The sequence below is a fragment of the Coenobita brevimanus genome, chromosome 65, assembly GCF_032717465.1.
Source record: "Coenobita brevimanus isolate Jiangsu-jjx chromosome 65, ASM3271746v2, whole genome shotgun sequence".
Classification (NCBI taxonomy): Eukaryota; Metazoa; Arthropoda; class Malacostraca; order Decapoda; family Coenobitidae; genus Coenobita; species Coenobita brevimanus.
The window spans coordinates 51,618,810-51,633,595 of NC_137018.1; positions in this window are offsets into that span (position 1 = coordinate 51,618,810).

A 14,786-nucleotide genomic window follows, 5' to 3' on the forward strand; every position below is an offset into this window, starting at 1 on the left:
GAGTCGTCTGCAGCGACGCACCTCTAGGCCACCTGCATCAGTTACTCTCAGACTCTGACAGTGATTAACAGCAAAGAACTTGCTACTAGACCACACGGGAATTTACAGTGTTGTGCAGTGAAAAAAAGCAGTGGTAGTGTTAAGAAATTAGAATTCTGAGTGCAAAGACTTAAGTGCAGACTGCAACGCTGATTTTATTGACGTTCAATAGGGTGCAAATTAGACTAGAGTGTGTAGTGTTAAGAAACTAGATTTATGAGTCCAAAGACTTAAGTGCAGAGTGAAACACTTATTTCATTAAGGTGCAATGAAGCGCAAGTAAGACTAGAGTGCACAGTGTTAAGAGAATGGAATTCTGAGTGCAATGACTAAGTTCAGTGCAAGACTTCATGTACAGTGTACTGCAGGTGCTTCAGGTACTCCTTTTTACTGTCAGAGTCTGAGAGGAGGCGGGTTATTCATCGAGATGGCCAGGGACTTGTAAGTACCCAGAATGTTTCATATTGTACTGCATTTTCCATACTTACCACTAAAACCTCATTTCACTCTTTAATGTTCCTTCTTGGTGTGAATAGGGTCTTAGGCGCTATGCATGTGCAGCAGGGAGGTGTTTTTCTGAGTTAGGCTAGGTTAGGGTCCATAAGTACCAGTCCAGGAGCCAGGGACTTGTAAGTACCCAGAATGTTTAATACTGTATAAACTCACCTCTAAAACCTCATTCTCTGGTTCTTTTGCATTTATTTCAGTCTTTTATGTCCCTTATTGGTGTGAATTGGGTCTTAAATAGGTGCTATGCATGTCCAGTAGGGAGTTGTATAGGTGTTTTTCTGAGTTAGAGTAGGTTAGGGTCCATAAGTACAGGTCCAGGAGGCTGGCGCCCACTATCCGGATGGGACCACTTTCTGGACATGCTTTTGGCTCTATTGCAGCGGATAGTAGAGGGATTACTGTATATATATATATATTTACACTTTGCTGTTATGACCCCAGCAAACAACAAGAAAATTGCCTTCTAATCATCCATTCCTACCTACAAGTTGATATGTCACTATTACCTACAAGCTGATTTGTCACTATTGCCCTACTTACAGTACCAGTTGTATAAAAAAGGTGATATAAAAAGAACATATCCCTAGCACATAATGAGGATTGCAAGTACAATACAACGGTTTGGACTCTGAGCAAAAACTCTTACCGGTATGTCTCTAAAATAAACGGCTTTTCCGTATGTGAGCATTAGTCTTCCACTTTACAATTCGCCTGTCACCAATCCTCTACTTGAGTTTACTGGTTGGGGGTAGTTTATTCTATCCATCTTGGATTTTATCAGCGAGTCTTTATGCTTTCCAGTGCCCTATTAGGTGGATTGTCTTTTCACATATGGAACCTGCTTTGGCTGGAGGTCTATAAAGATTTCTTAGCTGGATAGGTTTGGTACTAGCCTGTAGTTTCTTTTCATGATGTTGTGTACTGATCAGTGTCATAATACTGGCCTAAGTTTTTAAAGGTTTGTTACATTTCATTATACAGTACAGCAGTCATCACACCATACATCCTTTTCAAAAGATGACCGGTACACAGAAGGTGCCAGTTTTATAATATGTGAGTTTCATCAAAGGTCACCATTTCGTTATGTTTCATAAGAGGTGACTACAGAAGTTTTGTAAGTCAGTGATTACATAAGGGGCAACAAAATGGGGAGGGCACGAGTTCCCCGTCCAGCTTGTATTGCAAGCAACCTCACAGCTCCTACACCGCAGGATGGGGATATCGTACCTGATACTTTCTCCTTGGATTCATCTATCTACAGTATATAATAATGATCTGAATGTATGTCTGTTTGTTACTGTAGCACAGCAAAAACAGCACAACGTAGCACAACTTTTGTTAGAGAAAGGTACCGTTAAAATCCTCAGACTTAAAGAATACTGTACTAGCCTATTTCACATAGATCAATACTCGAAGTTTAGCGTTTTCAGAGTTTGCGGTACCTTTCACAAAACCAATTAGGTGCAAAACCTGGGACTTTAATGTCAAACACTACTATTCTGCCTCCCCCCCCCCCCTTTTATCTATCTCTTCCCAACAGGTGTCCCAGCAGGGTAAAAATAGGGCAAAATTCCTCACTCCGTTTCACTCACAACATAAGTACCGGTAATTCAAATTTCTGTTACGGTTCCTTTCGACTGAAAACAGGAACTAACTTGACATCGAGTGGAGGCCAATGAAGGCAGCCTTTATGCGAGTATCCTCAGTGATAAAAAACATCCCAGTTACTCTGAAACTCCAGACCCTACATGAACATGGGAAATTGGATTTATAATGATGATTAGCAAAATGAACTTAAACAGATTGTAATTAACTGAAGACTTGATGGTAATTAAAAAAAAGGGGGGGGTAAGGTACTTATAATGTGGCAGTGTAGTGTAAAAACTCCATTTAACTGTACAATAGTCACTTATATATAACCTGCATTTCAGAGATGGTGGGTGCCTAACTACCAGCAAGAAGATGAGAGGCTAATATGGTTTCAGCTCCCAACAGTAGTCAGTTAACCACTCATTCATCTCCTATGCTACAAGCGAGTAGACAGACGACTGGTGCTGCACAGGTACAAAGATAAACAGTGGCACAGAAAGGAAATGCTGGGGAAAGTAAGCCGTGGCACATGAGGAAGCATGACAAACAGCATCCATGACTGAGAAAACTGCAGTCAACAGGAGGCAAAATGCCAGGGCAGAAGGAGCCACAACTGAAAAAAATTAAATGAACATAATGACTGTGAAAAAAGCAGCCACAATGACAAAGAAAGCAGCAGCAGCAGCAAAGGCTTCACAACAGAAAGCAGCAGCAGCAGCAAAGTCTTCACAACAGAAAGCAGCAGCAGCAGCAGCAAAGGCTTCACAACAGAAAGCAGCAGCAGCAACCATGACAAATAAGACTGGAGCCACCAAAAAACCTGTTCAATGTCCCACACCAGGTGCAAAAATGCCTTCAAAAAATCCAGACACCTCACAAATGCCTTCCTCATCTGAAAAGTCATTTAAGTCAACATTGGTTTCCTCTAGAAAGTCAGCCACATCATCAATACCTTCCACTTCAAAAAATGCAACAGATTCAAGAGTGACTGCCTCTACAGTTTCAGCCAAGTCAGCTGTACTTTCCTCTTCTAAAAATCCACCCAAACCAAAAGTGCTTTCATCAAAAAATATAAGCAATCCACAAGTATTTTACTCTTCCAAAAAATCAACCAATCAAGCTTCTAAAAATCCATCCAGCCCACAAGTTCTTTCAAGTACCAGTAATATTTCTACCAGGTCGACAGTGCTTTCCTCCTCAAAAAATCCACACAATTCACAAGTACTTCTCTCTTCTAAACACTCAGCCAGTCCAGTAGTGGTGCCCTCCTCTCCTGAAAAAGGTGCTGTGAAATCTCTGGGAAAAAAAACAACTGAACCCAAAACTCACACAAAAAATGATGAGTCTTCAAAACCTCCAGACCTGTCTAACATCGAAGTCTTGTGTTTTATGTGCAGTGTATACGCCAAAGGGATGGAAATAGTGAACCATTTGTTTTTCAATTCCCTAAAGTGTCAGGAATGCTCAATCAGGATCAACAGCTGTGAGCAGCTCAGGTATGAGTTTTCCTCACCCAGCAGCTGCATCGTGAACAACAACAAGCCTCACATCTACAATGACTGGCAGGATCCCATGAAGCAGCTCTCCTACAACATTCGCAGGAACCTAACCATTGAGAACTACTGCAGCAGCAGGAAAAATTCTCCTGTGACCACTAACGAAATTTCCCAAAAGATGAAGGAGTACATGATGCCACTACTGATGCTCCGTGAGCTGGACCCATGGAAGTCGGCCATCACGAGCTTCAACGAATTAATGCCCCTTGACCCCAAGTCCATGCCTCCACCACTGCGGAAAATAAACTTTCAGGTAAAAAAGCCTGAAATTCCCAAAACCTCTAATATACCAGCATGGAGGTTAGAACTACAGGCTAAGAGAGCTGCAAGGATTACAAATTTCAAGCAAACCCAGGATGGAACAACAGCTTCAAAAACTACAGTGGAAGTCAATAAGCAGCCAGATACCAGCAGCACCAGCACTCAAAACTCACAGTCCTCCCAAACAAAATCTGGACTTGGATGTACAAAAGGTGGTACTGCAACAGGAGAGGGTAAAGGACTGCCAGGACAGGGCTTGGAGAAGAGTGTCCATGCAGAAACACTCTTGCCTAAAAATGTGAATGGCTGTAAAGAGGAGCTAGCTAAACAACTGATTATCATACCAGCAGAGACTGCTGCAGAGTCCAGAAACAATGCAACAGATCAGGATGTTCAAATAATTCCACAAAATTACAGTAACTCCCAAAAGAAAGTAAACAGTAACCAGATGGGAAGACCATTACTGATACCAGCTCACGATGCTCAAATAATTCCACAAAATAACAGTAACTCCCAAAAGAAAGTAAACAGTAACCAGATGGGAAGAACATTACTGATACCAGCTCAGGATGTTCAAATAATTCCACAAAACAATAACTCCCCAAAGAAAGTAAACAGTAACCAGATGGAAAGAACATTACTGATACCTGCTCAGGATGTTCAAATAATTCCACAAAATAACAGTAACTCCCCAAAGAAAGTAAACAATAACCAGATGGAAAGAACATTACTGATACCAGCTGAACTTGTTGCCAGCCAGGCGACCAAAAAGAAGACTGTTTCTCCAGAAGTTGTCTTCGTTCTGGAAAAAGAATCCAAACATAACAGTACTGAGAAAAAGGATGTAAATGAGAGGAAACCTGGGCCTGACACTTCCACATCTCCTGGCAGTGATAAAGAGAGTGTGAGGGGTAAAGACAGAGAGACTGAGAGAAGTGGAAAGAAGAGAAGCAACAGCAACAGCAGTAGTTGTAGTAGTAGAAGTAGTAGCAGCAGGAGAGGGGGAGGAGATAGAATTACTGATCTCAAAGTAAGTGAGAGAGAGGAAGCAAGAACTAGCAGCAGTGAAGTGGAGGAAAGTAGAGATGTAGGTAGTAAGAAACGTAAAGGCAGACCAAAGAAAATGCTAAGCGGTACAGTGAGCGTCAAGACAGAAGTGAATAAAAACAACAATATGGCCACCATCAGTAAGAGTGAGCTAAAGACTCCAGATGATCTTAAAAACAGTAGTGAGGTTGGAAACAATCTCATGTATGGTGTTTTAGCAGGACCTAGGGTGCCACTCAGTAAGACAGGCGGAACAAATGAACCAGGAATTAGGCAGAAAAAGTCTTCCGTACAAACAGCAAAAAGGTGTGTGTGTGAAGAAAATACAGACAGACCAAAAAAGCCCAAGAGGACATCAGAAGACGTCAAAAATGTCCCTCCCACCAAGAGTGACAGCTTAGCAAATAAGTGTGAACTGAAAGGGTCAAATAGCCCTTTAAGTTTAGTGGAAGGCACGGCTGTAAATGATGGGAGAAACAGTAACCACCATTTATCTGCAAAAACACAATCAACCCAGATGCCAAGGAACCAGGGTAGAGGTAAAGGCAGATTGAAAGGCAGAAGAAGGTTGTGGTCCAAACAAAAAAAACAAAAGAAGCAAGAAGAGGCTGAGAGTGACAGTGACGATGAAACCGATATTGAGAAGTACAATTTTGTGGATGGGCGTGACCTTGAGACAGGGAGGTATGTGGTAGTTGAGTGGCCAGAGCAGCCATGCCCCGAAGACTGCCCATTGTGTTACCGTGCTCTTGATGCCTTGATGATCGCAGTTAATTATACCACACGAGCTATGAATCTGCATTGCCCAGACTGTCACCTCACCATCTACATTAGAAATAAGAACCTCAAACTATGGGATGTATAGTATTACTACAGTTTACGCAGTATAAACTACTTGGTTTGTATGTTAATTTGACCAGTCGAAATGCTACAATACTCAAGTATACACAATACTGACATATTTTATTTGGATAAGAATGATTTCTCTATTAAATTTTGATGCCTCGTAATTTATGAGTACTCTACAAGGACATACTGAGTGGTACACTGTAAGGCCACATCATCACCAGATGCTGGTATGGATGGGAGATTTGCGGAGTTGTAACCAATGCAAATGGTCCCATATGACCTGGGCATTTTTTTTTTTTTTTTTTTTTTTTTTTTTTTTTTAAGTGATGCACAATTCCTACTCCCCCTAGCAAGGATTTGGTGTGAATGTGACCCAAGTTTTAAAGCCCTAACTCTTTCTGTCAAAGTGAATCTCAATCCCCCCAACCTTCCCCATGATGCTTTTTAAACTGCTTTACTGTCTCTACAAGTTAAAAAGTCTCCGCCAACCCTTTTGGTCAGAAGGAAGTCTTTTTAACTGTTTTTATTCCGGCTACCTGATATATATATATATATATATATATATATATATATATATATATATATATATATTTTTTTTTTTTTTTTTTTTTTTTTTTTTTTGAGTGAAATGGCATCCTAAAATGGGTTAATCTTTTTATCTAATGCTGCATTCTTCATTTTAATCAAGGTGCCGTGTGACAGCCTTAGTCAGCCTAGGGAGGATGTCTAGTTGTGGTAAGGCTAATGACAGCTATAATTAAACCCTCCAGTTTGAACAGTCTCTTTGAAGTTGGGTAAAATTAACTGACTGGTAGCAAAAATATATAAAATAAATTCCTGAAGTAGAGTTGCTGGTTCTAACTACATGTGTGTCGTCACTGGACACCACAATGCTTGTCACACGATCTGCTTTGACTGTGGAGCCATGTGACATCAAGGCCTGTTATCTTGTTGTTTAACGAGGCTCCCTGCACCTTTCCTGTACCAGCATATTCTTGTATTGTTGCCTAAAATATTTACGTATAGAAACACTGTCAATAGGTAAGGCCGTGACGACGCAAAAACATAACAGTACAAGATGGATTATAAATACCAAGTGTTGGAAAGCCTGATAACTCCACAAATTGACAGACCAGAGACAGCCAGCCAATCTCACTTGTAGACCCCAAGTCATTTACAGATGACAGTATGAGTAAATAGTCAAAGTACAGTACCAGAATTCATCCACCTTAACCCCTGCAATCCATGGACGTCTTTTATATTTTACAAAAGTGCTACGGTTATTTAATCCCTGTATTTTTGCCATATGGAGAGCGGGAGACTGACGAGGAGAAAGTATATGAGTGAGATGGAGGGAGGGGGAGAGGGAGGGGGAGGCCAAGGATGAGATGGAGGGATGGAGTAGAGAGGTATATGAGAGAAGGGGGGGTGAATTAGGAGGAGGGCAGTGAAATAGTGGGGGACAGGGCAATATGGAGGCGATTTGTTTGTGGCCACCCCTCCGGGATTAGGGTGTCTGGCAATAGATAGATAAATGGATGTCTGATATTTCATTCTTGTTGCTGCCAGACTGTTTTAATCACCTTACAAGACTTTGGAAGTAAATAGGTCAGACTTATCTAGACTTAGCCTTCATTAGCCATTCAACCACATAAGATCACCCCTAGAATGACAAATAATCTGCGTGGGTATCAGGAGTAAGGAAATAACCAACCATGCTGTTAACTTGGCAAGAGATTTTACTCCTTTTGCAACTTATTTCCTGTAAATCAGTGACAGAATGAGAGGCTACTGTGGCTCTAGTTCCTTTCCATAAAACTCTTGAAATGACAAGCACCAAATTCTAGTGTTAATCTCTTGTTATGATTCAACATTCAAGGTGGAAAGATTGCAGTTTTTGGTTAGGCTATATCCCTGTGCTTATCTCACATTACAAGTCAGCTTTCAAGGCAGAACGATAGCAGTTTTTGGCCAAGTTGTATGTAGCTACATGGTGTAGCCAAAAGCCAATGAGCTTTTATAACGACAATTAGTGACTGCACAGATAGTATTACTGATGTTTTTAATTTTGTTTTTTGAAATTTAAAGAAAATCCATAAGTTGACCCTCCCACTTTTACAGTATTTTTGGTCACTTACAGTAAATTCATATTTTAAGTTGCCCTTTTTCTTTTTACTTACTGATTATGGAAAAAGTGCTTTCCAGGTTTTCACCACTTCCTGTAAAGTGAAAATGTCAGTTATCCCCATTTTACAGTGGCTATGAGCTGTATAGAAAAAGTCAGTGATATTTTGGAACACAGCCTACTGACTGACAGGAAGGACAACTTCAGATTAAGTAAAGGTATGCCATTTTTACTTTACTTTTGCTACCATCATATTTTCTCATTTATTTTGGAAGTACCTCTGTTAATAAAGTTTTCTCTTTTGCCTATATCAGACACCTCCATCTTGTTCACTTTATCTTTTCTAATTAGTTCTAATTATGGCCATCATGGCTGCCAATTAGGCAACAAATACAGCTTCATCATAAAAAGTAACACCTCTTATAGCTGTTTAGAGTTCTGTATACATCCCTCTCAATTTCCACAGAGAACAGACAGACAAACAGACTTTCTCTTATATCTATCTATATATCTATCTATCTATCTATCTATCTATATATATATATATATTTGCCAGGTGTCCTGGGAGGACAAGGCATATCTTTAGGAAATGATAGATGAGGGAATTCTGAATAAAAAAATTTATACATGAACATGTGTCCAAATCTCAAACATTATGGAACTACAATAACTACTGTTGACCTTATGGGTGAAAATGGTCTCCCTCATAATTCACCAATAAGGTCAGCTGTAATTGTAGCTCCATAATGGCTGAAATTAGACAATAATATATATATATATATGTATATATATATATATATATATCTAATATATATATATATATGTATATATATATATATATATATATATTCCCTTATCATTTCTCAGAGTTATGCCCTAACCTCCTGGGACATCCTGTTTATATATGGATTCTTAAGTTTCACCTTCTCAACTTCAGATATGTCTGTGATGCCTAGTAGTTATGTCTATTTATAATATGTAAATATCTTGAGCTGTCCTAGGTAGCTGCTTCACAAGGATGGCTGGTGCCCACAGTGTAGTCTAGCTAGAGTCACTCCATCTCAATTCTTAAACTGTAAGCTTACGGTAGGTGGAGGTTTTGCTCTGAAGAGGGAGATATGGTACAGACTGAACTGCAAGACTGGTGATGTGATTTTTTTTTTTTTTTAATATATATACTTGGACTGGATGGTAGTGAAATGTAATGTTACGGTAACTTGATGAAGTGGATTTTCATTTATCTGGATTTAGCTGATCCTCACCCTATCCTTTGGTTGAGATAATGGTCATGATGATGATGATTTGTACGTTCACTGATATGGTGATAAATACTGGAGGGTGTTGAATATCAATGCCAAAAAGTTTGACCCTGTATTATCCGTGAGTCTCTGAATGCTGTAAGTTTTTCTGTACTGGTATGTACATGTCCAGTGGATGTGCTGTGTGTTTACATCCAGTGATCATACTGTGCCTTAATCTTTATTTATGGAGAATTTTTTGTATCACATTGTTTAATAAGTTGGATGGCTGTGAGGGCTCGGGCCTGTATTTTTGTCAGCTAAGGAAGCACCGTAACACCTCTTCCTTAGTGATTTAGTTTTGGATATTACTAGTCCATATCCTTTTGTACATTATTTATGTAGAGTATGGCAGTGTTTGAAGGATTTATATAACACCGAAGAGGACAGTAAAGTGTAAGAAGCCAGTCACTTAGGAGGGGGTGTTAGGGAGCTTCTTTAACAGACAAGAATACAGGTCCTGGCATGGTTTATACAATCATAAGGAACTACCGTACTTGTAGCTGTTTGGATGGCAGTAATTCTGTTGTATACTTTACTTAATACGAACTTGTATATTAGAACCTCCATCTTTGTAGTATAATGTACTGTTCTGTATAAGAACAAGTTTTCTTGAGTACCTGTATTTTCTTATCCGGGTGCTGGCATTGGTATGATGTTGGTTTCATAATTCATTTTTGTTATATTTGTCAGATTGTTTACAAGGCAGACACCTTATACACAGTGACAAACAAAGCAAATGTGAATTGTACAAAACAGCTGCTGTACGAGGCTCTCTTACACCTCTTCCTTAATAGTTTACTTGTGTGTCTCTGGAAGTTAATGCTCGTATTGTAGCTGTGTTATTTATGTCATCTGTGTCCATTTTAATGTTACACAAGTGGCATAAAAAAGAGTGTTGGGATGTAGTATGGTATGCCAAATAAATACCACATTAAAGGCTTTATGCCAATACATCTTTTCTGTTCATGAAGTACAGTAAACTCTCAATTATCCGGCATAATTTGGCAAAGCCCTATGCCGGTTAGGGTACAATGCCAGATATTGAATATTATCCCCCATCAGCTCAGCATTCAACATCAAGCCAGATACTGCCGTAACTATCCATCTCGAACCTCAGTCCTAAAAACTTTCCCATTAGTAAAAGATGGAATTTAGGCATAAAATACAATAAAGTAATGATACAGTACAGTACAGTGCCAGTTGGCTACCGTCGGATATTGGACAGAACTGCTGGTTATGTCCTCTTTCAACGCCAGATATTGCTTTAATAGATCTGAACCAGCAGCATCGGATATTGCAACGACGAATAACTGAAAGTTTACTGTAGCCTACATAATTAAAATTATGAGTATATTAATGGCATAAAGAATTTAGTTTAATATACAAATCACAAAGAGGTCATGAGACTTCAGGCCATGGTCTGAAATGTTAGTATGCCTAGCTCCTTACCACATACTGTACTGCACTCTACATAGCTTTTGTAATACATGCACAGTATTTGCAATGCACAGTTAATATTTCTATGTATATGTGAGTAAAACTGAAATGGTGTTTATCTAGTACTGTACAGACTATAATGGAATGCAGGAGTTTAGAAGACAGATGCCATGAATATACACATAGATCCTTTCTAGAGTTGGTGGAGGAAACACTCATTTACCACATAAACCTTTACAGTAAACACCAGCTGAGCTGTGCAATATTAACCCTTCAGTCTAATGATAATTTTTTTTTCTTCCATTCCTTCAGACAAATTTATTCAGCTTTGGGAAACATATCAGGTTGTGAATGTATTAAAGCTGGTTGTATCTGCCATTCCAGTGTGAAAAGTTTGTCCTAACAGGTATCAAACTGTCTCGTAATAGGAAGACTACACCAATAAAATGCATCACTGAACTGAAGGAAACACAAGTACTGTACTGCAATAAGAAGACCTGTCCTACTCTTGTGTACTGTACATTTATGTAGTGGAATGCTAGAAGTAGAGTATGCATCCACAGGTGGGGAATGCAGAAAATGAATTATATACCTTAGTTCCCTGTTTACGCTTATGCTTTGAGACCACGGACCATGCTAGTATGTTTAGGTCTTTTCACTTGTTATTCCAGCACTAACAAAGAAAACACTGCAAAGTTGAGCATCAGTTACTTATATAAATCATTATCCTAAGTCTGTTGCCTCAATATGCTAAAATATCAGTGATATATATGACACTAAGTATTTTATATGTAAATGATGATCACGTATGTTTCATGCTGTGTGTATTTTCACTGTAATACTTTATATTTTAGATGGACCTCTAATTCCATGTCTGGTTTTTCTCCATATACTGATGTGAGAAATGAAAGGTTTAAAATAATGGTTACTTTATTACAGTTCACATACACCTTCAGTAATATTATTTAGTGTTAACCCAGTGCACTTAACCTTTGATTTTAACAGTCAGTGGGTTAGAAATCATAGGCCTATTCATACTGTCTGTCATGGATCACTGAATGAAGGCTGCCACATGAAGTATCACTGACAATAATATTTTTCTCACTTTAATATCCACCAGACGTAGATGATGCCGTCCTTATTCATTTATTCACAGTATTTGTTTATGTAAAAGGGGATCTCTAGCATATGGGAAAAACAAGTTATGGTAATCCTAGCCCGAATCTTGAATGCAGTACAGTAACACTAATATTATTAGTAAAGCAACTGCAATGCTTTTGAGGGAGGGTGGTTTAGAGTAGCAAGAGGGAGGCTTCCACTTAGAATGAAACGAATTAACTCCAGGAATAGGGACTGTTTTGTTATTGGTATATGAGGAACACTTAAACCTCTTCCATTGCTACTTCCCATATCACCACCACCCTCCTGATTTATTTATTTATTTTTACTTTTTTCTAGTATGTACAGTGAAAAAGGCCAGTCTTCATATATTCATACCCTCAGAATCTTTTCATTATACATTGTAGTAATCTCTTCTATGTGATATACAGTATATTATTATTTACCGATACAGTATACAGCAATCACCATATGATCTGAACATTTTAGTCACCATGTGATATACATATACAGTATATTTTTTTTTATTGATAGTCACCAGATGAGCAGAACTTACGGGCCATCACCCGTTTAAGAGAACATTTGCCCCTTCTACATGACAGCATTTATTTTAATTTTGCTACCTCCTGACGAATCTGTTAAGCTTTAAAGGGACATTTGCAGTTATAGAAATAGAGACAGTCTCTACTAATCCTTTAATAACCTGTTATCCCTCCCCAAGTAGAACAAAATCATCTGAAGGTAACAAATCCAAAATATAAATTACGTCACTGGATGGGAAAGTTAATCCAGTGCAGAGTTAAACAAGTAAGAGTTACATGGGAGTCTCCTGGGCCCACAAATACACGACCCAAAGCACACGCACGAGTGAGAGATAGTTGCTGCTCAAGGAATGCAGTTCTGGGTCGTCTACCAGTTGAAATGGCAATCTGCCTTAGGAGAGTTTTGAGCTGGCCTTGAGTAACAAACAGGGTACAGTACTTTAAACATATCTTAGCCACGAGAGGAAGATTATCACATTATTTTGATTTGGCAAGAAGGATGCAGAGAGGGAAGTGTAAATTCTATACTTAAAACATATCTTTGTTATGAGAGAAAAATTATGTAATTTTGATCTGGCAAGAAGGCTGAAGACAGGAGAGGGTAGATTCTTCCCGTATCTCTTATTTGTCTCGCAAAAACACGCCAAAGTTACAACAGGGAATAGATAGTAAACTTTGTGCATCTTGGTCTGGGCTCCATCTCACATGCCATATCATCTGCACATTTTCTTCACTAATTAGCATCTTAACATCAGCAATGACAGAGGAAGTGAAGCCATAGAAGTGATGGTTTTCTTGGTAAGCATCACAACAAAAAACAGTGACTGTGGGATGGAAACAGGTGTATGAAGGTTTTGTTGCAACTAATTACTGCTAATTATTTTTGAACTTTTAATGAGACTATTTCTACCCTACTACAGTCCATTCCAAATTAGAAATACTGTACCTTCAGCCATGACCCATATGCATCCACATTCCATTACATCTCAATCAACTGTTCCTATAATCCTACTTTGCAATGGACTCTAGTTACACAAGTTTGTGTCAGAGTAATGGGGTAAGTGCAGCAGGGTGTAAGTTGCAGCTGAGTGGAATTTTACTCTGGGATGTATTATCATTAGGGTATTATTGATTTAAGTTTGCAGTAGTTTAATGAGGCAAGGTCTGTCCAGTTAACAGCTGGTTAATTTAGTAATATTAAGTTCTGATGGCTATGTTGGAGTAAAAATATTAAAGTACTGACCTCAATTTTGTACTGTATATGGTATGCAAGATAGGAAGTGTAGAGTGTACCATTAACAAGTCTGTCCAAGTGCTGTACGTGATTCCTAGCAGTCTGACTAAGGTGTTACTTTATACTTATACGGTATTGTCACAGGTATAGAATGTTTACAATATTTCTACTGATCTGTACCATTTTGTCTGTGTAACGAAAAGCACAAAGACTACTTTTTAGTAAATTATATTTGCATAAGCATTTTTTTTAATTGATATCCACTGAGCAGTTTAGCTTGAAGTAAATAAACTGCACAGTAAATGTATTTCAACACTTTCACAAAAAAGCAACAGGAAACCATTTACAACATATAACCAATTTATAGAACCTGGTGGTTTGGTGGGTAATTCAGGCACTCCAGTTGGACTGAGCCTGTGCAGATTTACGTCCAAGGGGAGGTTGGAGTTTACTGCACACATACTGTACGATAATGCCACTCAGGGATGAGTGAGGCTGGTCACTCTCATCTTAAATGTCAGGACCAAACTGCCTAGCCCTGGGCTCCTACACTCCTCATGGGGCAACAAAGGATTAGATGATGGAAAGATGATTATTTTTAGTTCTTTCTCACTATCCCTATATTTATTAAGTTTGGGGAGCTCTTTCACACCTGAGTGGTTAGACACAGCCTTCAGCAGCCTCTTCCACCATTACAGGTCCTTCCTAATTTGCATTATGTCATCTAGGCGTGGCTTCACTAATAGGAAAAATATCAAAGTGACATTTAGATTTGGGGGGGGAGGCAGCAGGGAGGCGGACTAGCAAGTTCCGTACCTACTCATTTTATCATGAATGTGCTCAAAAATGTCACAACTTTTTCCATACAACCAATGCCTATAAACTAGAACTGAGATATTGTAGCAATGGAACGTCAACAGGCAAGTTTTCTGTAATTTAATGTGAACTTCACTATTTCAACTGAAAAGCACTGTTTTATCCTTGACACCAACAAATTATTTTACGGTATTTGGCTTCTAAGACTTTTCCAACTGGAGGGATTTCATATAATGTTCATTAACCTTTTCAATACGATGAGATTTTCATAGGTTTCGAAAATCTGTCTGGAGGTAGTGAGAATAAACCTAACTTACGAGGACTTATGATACTAACTTTTAAAAATTTGTTTCTCATCTT